This window comes from Pseudopodoces humilis, chromosome 2, assembly GCF_049639895.1.
Source record: "Pseudopodoces humilis isolate 2021_Gansu_Grassland_sample_001 chromosome 2, ASM4963989v1, whole genome shotgun sequence".
Taxonomy (NCBI): domain Eukaryota; kingdom Metazoa; phylum Chordata; class Aves; order Passeriformes; family Paridae; genus Pseudopodoces; species Pseudopodoces humilis.
In genome coordinates this window covers 67504023-67510655 of record NC_142201.1, presented here as the reverse complement: position 1 = coordinate 67510655, position 6633 = coordinate 67504023, and the positions used below count along the sequence as shown (strand labels likewise).

Genomic DNA, 6633 nt, shown 5'->3' with positions numbered 1-6633 from the left:
TAGCATCCAGTGTCCTGAGTGTCCCTGCATGGAAGAGGCAAGATATTTCCACCCCCACACCCCCTCTCTAGGCACTGTGGTTCAGCAATTTCTGATAAAGCTTTGCTTTAGAGCTGAGTAACATTCAGCTCTGCTGGATTTTGACCCCTGGATTTTGAGTGTGTATGGGGAGGATTTGATCTCCTGTAATAGTGCTTGCCTGTTTCAGAGGAGACACAGGGCTGAAAAATTCATGAGACCAGCATGACCAGCTAAGGATGCCACTTCTAACTTCAGAATGAGCTGACTGGTTGGCCTAATAGATGTGTGTGTGAGCTGATGAGGTTTTGTGTCCTGACTTGACATGGTAAATATTCATGATAATGTATTTCCAGTTTTGAATGAGGAGACAGACTTCATCAAAGTATTTAGCTGCTTAAATATCCTGATAGTGAAATGCTTAAAGTACTTAAGCAGCCTTCATGAGCATCCAAAGTCCTTGCATCCTGGATAATATTTCTGTAGAACATGTAGGTGAAAAGCCAATTTTTTCATTTATCAATTCACCTGTGTGTCAGCTGCCACCCTATTTGACAAGAAGTGGGGTACCTAGCATTTAACGTGGTTTAGAAAGTTCTATTGTGGCAAACTATGGACACGCAGCATACCTGGTGGTTTAAGTGTTGCCATAGATGATAAAAGCAGATACCAGATACTCTTTCTGCTTTTTCTCTTTCGTTATAAACTGTTCATCCTTGAGCAGAAAAAGAAGAAAACTTGACTGTTTGCCCAGATTTGCAGCTGCTCTCTAAAGGGAGGAAAAGATCAGCAGCGAATTTGGAAGTTACTCTACTGGCACCATCTCTGATGGTGCAGTGCAGTGGTTGAATTATGGCTTCAATGAACTGAAATCCCAGTATAGGAATAAAGCTTATTTTTACTCAGCCTAGAGCAGGAACACATACTGGTAGTGACTTGCTATGCCGTCGCACTATGGAACTGTAAATGGTGTTGAGGAGGAGGAGAGGTGAGATAAGAACTGCTGAGGGAGGTAATATTGGTAAGGTGCTTGCTAGAGATGGTTCCTATATCTGGGCCTGGGGCAGCTGACACAGTGGTGGGGGCTGTTCTGAAGGGATAGGCCAGTGTTGCATGCTGCCAGCAAATCTGCAGGATGGAAACCCTGTGGCTGTGGGCACAGCCCGCTGCCACCAGGAAGTGCTTTGTGAAGGAACAAGTCTGAATGTCCTGAATAAGAACCCCTTGTTTTCCATCACTGATGAGAGCCAAGAAATACAAGATCAAAGAGGCGTCAAGAAAGGAGATGACATTGGCTGGCTGAGGTTAACACGCTGGTGAGGCCTGGCAGTGAGAACACTTACATCTGTCTGCCTAGACCGATGCTCTGGATAAAGCTAGCAGGATTGCAATCCTTCAAACCATGATTTCCCAAGGGCTGTAGAAATGGCATGATAAACTTTATTTTAAAAGTCTAGGAGAAGATTCTGAAAAGTCTTGGTTCTTTCTTCCAGCAGTGTGGAGACTGCGTGTCTTTTCCTTCTAGAGACAAGAAGGGTTATATATGGACAGTCAATCTTCTCGTAGGGGTGGGGGAAACACTCTGCTGCTCTTTGTTAGTGTTGGAAAGCTTGTGAGTTTCGGAACCAACGCTAACCAGTGTGCTGCCCTTCTTTTTGGGTGTCACATCAGCCTTTACTTGATATGTATGTGGACAGTAATGCTGTCCTGATGTGAAATTTATGTTAATGTTCTCCTTGGTCATGTAGCCTGTGATCTTAATGCTGTTGGGAAGGGGAGAGCAGAGCTCTGCTATTCCTGCTTTCTTATTGTTCAGTGAGGTATTTGGTTCTTACACATAGGTGCTCTATTTTAACCTTTGTGATTTTGCAATGCACCAACTATTGCAGCTTGTTACCAGGATATAATGACTGAGCCACGTTTTGTCAAATTTTTAAGGTTGCCTTGCATATTTAGGATGAGCTTTGCTCAGTTTACCCAATTATTCTCTCTACTTCGGTGTTTAATTTATGATAAATGAAGAGAGAGTTTGGAGACAAAATGGTATCTCTGGTGGATTTTTCTTCACCCTCAGTATGAGCAGGGAGTTTAGTTCGGTAAGTGCTCTTACTGTGACAGTTAAGGGCTTCTGTAAACATGCCCACATTCTGACCTGGAGAAAAGAGCAATCTGACCTTCTCCTGTGCAAGCAATGCTTTAAAATGGTAGCTGATCAGGTCTTTAAAAATTATTTTCATATTTGATACTGTGGCCTCTACCAGAGCACTAATAAGGGTGTTCAGAAGCTGAATTTAACATGGGAACAGGAGTTATCTCATCTGTTAAACCAGTCCTAATGTTGGTAAACTGCCATGGGGAGCAGAGATAGAATGACATTAGTGTCTATACTGGGAATGTTACCATTATAAAACATGACCTCAGACAACTAGAGGATGGGCTAATGTCCCTGTGGAAGGCCAAGCGTCACAGAAAATAACATAGGAATCAATTGAGTACTTGAAATTTCTGCTGAGTTATTAGAGGCCTAAACAGGGATCTACAGGAGCTCTGCTGGGACAGTAGAGGCAGCATTCTTTGTACATAATCCTTATATTTTAATTGAAACAGAAAACAATAAAACCCATCCCAGTATAGGCAGGCAACATCTAAACGTTGCATTCCAAGTAAATAGGTCCCTGTCATTTATCTGGGGACTTTATATATGTTCTCACTTTCCATTTGGGGGTTGAGCTGCATTCCAGCCCATGCTATTGTTCTAATCTGCTTGGGAGTTGCTTGTGCCAGCTTTGCTGCAGCTGCTGTTCTGTAAATGTGAGCAGTTGGCTCTTATGATGGCACATGCTGGTCAATCTAAGCTTCTGCAGTTTCTGCCTCTCATCATTTGAGAAGGTCTTTAATGCAACCTAATGAGATTAGGGTTCATTTGTTCTTGGGTTCCTAGCAAAAGGCTAGGAAGAGCCTTTAAAAGGCTAAAGAGCATTTCAGGTCATTGCTTATTCCAAAGAAGGACTGACATTCCTATCAAGCTGTGGTCCTCTGGAAATATGAATTAATTCAGTCCAGTAGCTCCAGCAGTCTCACCCTTGTGGTACAATGCTGTACTTCAGCTCTTGCTTTACACTGATTTTCATACCACTATCACTGTATGATATTTATTTTCATGTATATAAATATTTTGTAAATAAAGTGAAAAAGAGGATTGTGTCAAGGAAAATAATATGAGTTGCCAAAAGTTTATCCAACTTTTGAGATTGACAAACTATGTGAGACTGATACATCATGCTTGTATTTTCACTTGAATTTTTTTTTGGTCTCTTCTGTATAGGAAGTGTCAATGATAATTTCTATAGTATTATCTTTTCTAATACCTCCTTTCAGATTCTTATCCTGGAGAAAGAGAGGGAAATTGAAGAAGATACGTCACCAATGTGGTAGTGTAAGTAGCCTGAAGCATAGCAATCAATGGGCACTGCTTTCTGAATGTTTGAAATCTGAGCTGAGCTGTTCAAAACATCCTTACGGCGGGGAATAACCACTTTGTACAAAATGCACAGGCTCTTGGGTAAGGCAGATAAACTTAACTTGATAGATTTTTGCATGCTTCCTGATAAAAACCTCAGCACTTGGCAAATTCTAATGAGGCTGTTTGTGGCTCTGGCCATGTATCAGCACTTGGACACGCAGCATAGCATGGATCCAAATCCCAGAGTAACCAACAGGGTGATGGCTTTATCTTCCTCACACTCTGAATAAGACTCTTAACCCAAAAAAGCCTTCTTAATCTGAATACAAGGATGTCCTTTTCCTGTGACTTTTTTCATTTTCATGCCTATTAATAGATCTGTGTTCTTATAAAATATGAGTTAAAGTGGAGCAGACTTTATTTTTGAGGTTAATATGATTTCCTCAAAACCTGCAGCTGTGAATGTTTGCTTTGATGGCTGGGAAACTTCTGTTACTCTCTGATGCTAATTAAGCATTATTTGTATTTAGAAAAGCACAAATTAAGACTGAAACTAATGCAAAGGTGGAGAAGGTAAGTTAAAAGTTACGGTGCCAAAGTTATTATGAAATTCTTTGTTTTATTCCCTTGGATGTACAGATATTTTCATCCTTCACTTAAACAACTGGATTGTCCCACTGGAAAATGTTAAGATTTAAGGGAAAAGAACATGCACACTTTATTTACTTTGTATTTAATAAACTTAACACAGCAAGGCAAGTATGCCATAAATGCTTTAAGATCCAAAATTATGGAGATTGGGGGCACATTCAAATAGTACTAAACGCAGAGTGTTCATGAATCTCAAAATACTCTAATTTGAGTAATTACATGTTTATAATTCCCTCATAAACTTTTCTTCTGTTGCTTAGACACAAAACACGTTTTAAACAAGAAAATCAGACAATATAGGTGACCAGCTGAACATCACTAATTGGAAGAAGGGGAGAGTTGGATGTTTTTAAGTAAATATGGAACTAGACTGTATAAATTCTCTGATGCCTAAGTGCAATTAATAAAATAAATGTACTTGTAAAAGCAGAAAGATTGCAAAGCCTCTTTAGACAGTCTGGATTAAAAAAAAAAAAATCAGTGTGGCTTGGACTGGTTTTTTTATATGAAATGAAAGGAACTGAACGTTATTTTTAAGTAAGGAAATGAAAAGGGATGAAGAAGAAAATAAGGGATGAGGGGAATGGAGATAAATAAGCTGAGTTATTACTACTTGATCTGATAGCAAACCATCTGGCAATATGCTGCCAAATCATTATGTATCATTTATATGACTCAGTGCTAATTAGATGTGCACGGATTATGCAGACTTTTTGTGCTTTCAACATTGGTAGAATGTTTTAAAAATATCACTTACATTATTAGTATGACATGTACTTGTTATGAATTTCTGACAGTAATCCAAGCCATTTTTTCACTAGAAAGTATCCAAAGCACTTCAAAGACTGTTCAGATTTTGACTTCTTAAAAAAAAGAAACAAAACAAAAAACCCTAATATAATATCAGGATCTTCTGTTCAGACACTAAGAAATTAATTTCTTTTGCTTTTCCAGTAATTTTCAGAAAATCTACTCGCTGAGTGGTTAGGCCTGGACAGCATGAAAAGTTAACTGAGTATATAAATGTATATACACTATAGGTTACAGCAAACATGCTTAAAAATATCAAGTAATAAAGCATCTTTTAAAAGTGTGTGTTGCACTGTGTCTATACATACACAAATCAAACAATTTTTTTTCTAAAAAGAAATGCAGGTATGTAATTTCCCCACTTTCATTCTCATAAAGTCAACAATTGCTACAAATTGAGGACTATAAAATTGTCCTTTAGAGGTAGTGTATACTACCTCTATAGCTATATTTAGAACATATAAACTATTATAAATATATCTTTATCTTAAATATGCTGCAACATAAGCCGGTTAATAAAATGTATTCCCACAGTTGAAAACTTCACACTGTTTTTATATGAAAGCTATAAAAATCTATTGGATGGAAGATGAAATACTGAGGGTTAAAAATCAACAGGCTGAGGGATTAATAGGTGAAATGTCTTCCTTTTCAAGGAATACCTCAAAGGTGGTGTATTTAAAATTACAGAATTATTTTCTTTTTAAGGAAAAAAACCAATATGCTTGAAAAAGAAATATTATGTGCATTCTGAAAAGTAAAGGCCTCTGAAGGGAGCTTGTTTATTTGTCATGTGAACATAAGCCTTGGTTATGAATATGGTGGAAATAAGGCAGCACAAACCCATACTTGTACAATAAACTAGCAAGTACAAAGAAAGAAGTAATGTTTGAAAAAATATCAGAACATTCTAATAAAATATTAGAATATTAGAAATAGATCTTAGCACAATAATACTTTTTGTGATGTGGGTGCTTTACTAAATATGAATGACTTGCCATGCATAGTTTTGTATTTACATTTGTTGGTGATTTGGAACAGTTGAAGATAGCCCAAAGAGCTGGCAGAATGCTTTATAGTATAGAACACATGCAAAGTGGTATAAATAAACATTTATGGATTTAGAATTACACAAGAAATTCTAAAAGAGACCATATACTAAGAGGTATATTCTCATTACAGTTTTTTTTTTTTTATTTCAGAAGCAGTCACACAATGTTTCCTCTAGGGAAAAATTTCAAACAAAAGTGAGATATGCACTTTTAACAGTAATTGTCATTAATGATTTCCTGCTGAAGTTTTCCAATGTTATAAACTCTTTATTTATAGTTACAGGTGCCTTTCTAAAAAGCTGTCCTTTGAATACAGGCTAGATTCATCCATTTATAAAAACTGAATTATTGTGCAAGAATTTTCATTTTAGTAGTGTAATAGTAAAGTCCCTGCACTGCTCGAAACATGCTGAGCACTGATCCCTGTGAGAGCTGACTCTCCCAGCTGAGAGGGCTCAAAAAGTGAGAAACTAAAATAACAAGGACCTTAGCAAAACGTTGGTAGAAATATTTTGACAGCTTGAATGGATTTACCTGGCTATGCTAATATTAATTTTTGCAGAGAATTCTTGCTGAAACTAAAAAAATATTTGCCTGCTTGGAAATTCACCACATCTGTTAATCTTATGCCTGAGCCAA

At 37.5% G+C, this 6633-nt stretch overlaps 1 protein-coding gene across 1 annotated transcript in view; it reads left to right on the top strand.

Annotated features, from left to right (window-relative positions):
* Nucleotides 1–6633, top strand: part of B3GLCT (beta 3-glucosyltransferase) — a 63524-nt gene that overhangs the window by 1013 nt on the left and 55878 nt on the right. The gene's annotated exons all lie outside the window — the stretch shown is intronic.